We start from the raw sequence: 2506 nt of genomic DNA, 5'->3' as shown, positions 1-2506 counted from the left end.
CTAACCTATATTACTTTTTTTTTTTTAACTTTTACTTTTTTGAGGCAGCAGAATTATTACACTACATATATATATATATATATATATATATATATATATATATATATATATATATATATATATATATATATATATATATATATATATATATATATATATATATATATATATATATATATATATATATATATATATATATATTTGTAGTGTAATAATTGTAGTGTAATAATTCTGCTGTGTAAAAATTCTCAAGATTTTTTTTTTTTGTTTTTTTTTTGGCTGATGCACTGAGGAGTTAAGCAATTGTAGTTTAAAATATTAAAAGACCCAATGACGCCAGCCACACTATATTTGTACTACTTGTATTTATCAGTGTGACATATTACTGCTGTTACTGTAAACGTGGCTTATGAAAATTTCCCAAGTAACATTTAGATATATCTGTGTACTTCCTTATTCAGGTTTTGTTTAAATATAATAAAATACAATTCTATAAAGTGCCAGCAGAGGTCACTATTGCTCTTACAAAAAGATTTGGTTGATTCTACTCTGTTATATTTTAATATTTAAGTGAAGTGTACATGGGTTTTTATTGTTGTCATCTAAAGGTATAATGTGGAACTTTTTCCGTGGAGGGTTGCTTTGTCTGGAATGTTTCGCAATATCTCATTACACTGTATATTCCCATATTAGGGTTGTCACAATACTAAAGTTTCCAAGTCGATTTCGATACTAAGGAACAGACTCGATACTCAAAACTAATTCTGATACGACGATATAATAAAAAATACTTTTTATTTAGACAATGGAGTGTGATTTTCAACATTAAATGGTAGTAATTTCTTTTATATTCTCATGTGGTCTTATATCATGTGTGTAATCCCTCAGTGGTCCATGTAGGTGCCATAGTGGTCCATGGGTGTATACTGGTCTATGTGTCTTATACTTGTTCTGACACAGCTTAAGATCATTGTAAAGCTATTCAGGAAAGGTTCATTTCTGTCCTGTGAATGGGATTTTTTAGTAGTGAGTACAGGCTCAAATGAGAATCTAGTTTTGATACTATTTTTAACAACCATATTCCATATAGAGACGAGCTGGTGTCATCATTAGGTCAATAACATGTCAGATCTATGGAAGGTGAGCTTGCTCACAGTGTTTTTCATTGTATTTTTATTCAATAAAAACACTCATGCTGCACTATGCAACTTTTGTGGTACAGAGTCTGCAACTTGTGTGTCTCCATGGAGATGTTAATGCTTTACCTGGAATCTTTACCAATATGGCATGAAAACAATCTATCTTGCATTGTTTTAATTACAGATGTTTTTATTGCCTTGAAAAACATGCATTCTTACTGTGAGTGAGCTCGCCTCTCCATGGATCTGACCTGTAATTTGACCCGGTGGTGTTGCTTGTCTCCATGGAGTTTAATGCCATACTGTGGGACATTCCCGGCCAAGAAAAATCACCTTTATTGAGATAAGCAGGTTATGGACAGACCCCTCCCACACCAGTAAAGTTACATAGTGCCACCTTAAACAAAATGTGTGTCTTGTGTAATTTCTTGGACCACTACTTTGTGCTTTTACTTGAGTAATATTATTTTGAAGTAACGTTACACTTACTTGAGTACAAATTTTGATTTTTGTTTCTGTTTATGATTTCAATACAACTTTCACACTGAAATTCCACAACTCAACAAATTCACTTATTCCACTTTAGTTTTTGTTTCATTGAGATCCCCAGTAATTTCTGCATAAATGAAGCAATATCATAACATCTTCTACTGACTTGAAATTTAACCGGGGGCTTTTTATTTCAGAATAAATTACTCATGGTTGTGGGTTTTGCCGTTGCACAACAATTTCTGCTATTCAGGATACAGTTCAACACAAGATTTCAAAAGTGCCAAGTTATCTCAATTCTACGCTGATGCTTGGAAATGTAAAACGCCAATTAGGCTCCCGTAGATCTGCTCTTCAAAGACATTGGGCAACTCTGTAGTTTTAAACTCATTGCTCACCGGGTTGGATTTTAAAATGTTGCACAACTCCACCGTAATGTTTGGTCGAGACAGAGTTTAACCTGGTTTAATTCATGTCTAAGATGTGATGCAACTTTTGAAACCCCCGCTATCGGCAAACACAAAGTTATCTCGGCAGATCGTGGAATTATTGACACGATACCACTGATATGAATGGTGGCTTATTCATTCACTTTTTCCAGTTCTTACTTGGGACCTTTGGCGGGGTACAGATTTATTTATTTAAAATGTTATTCTCATTTTATAGCGTCTTGTGTTTGTCTATAGGAGTTTTATGGCTATATTATATTATATTTGTGTTTTTTGGTTTTAATACAATTTTTAGTTGTATTGTATTTTGATATTTTTTTTGATTATATATTTTTTTATTTAAATATTTTTCCCCAGAATTTTGTATTATACACACCATATTTAATATTTCACGTTTTAAAGATTTTCCTCCAATTTTCGGCTATGGCA

The sequence above is a fragment of the Periophthalmus magnuspinnatus genome, chromosome 5, assembly GCF_009829125.3.
Source record: "Periophthalmus magnuspinnatus isolate fPerMag1 chromosome 5, fPerMag1.2.pri, whole genome shotgun sequence".
Classification (NCBI taxonomy): domain Eukaryota; kingdom Metazoa; phylum Chordata; class Actinopteri; order Gobiiformes; family Gobiidae; genus Periophthalmus; species Periophthalmus magnuspinnatus.
Note: the sequence above shows the minus strand (reverse complement) of the source record.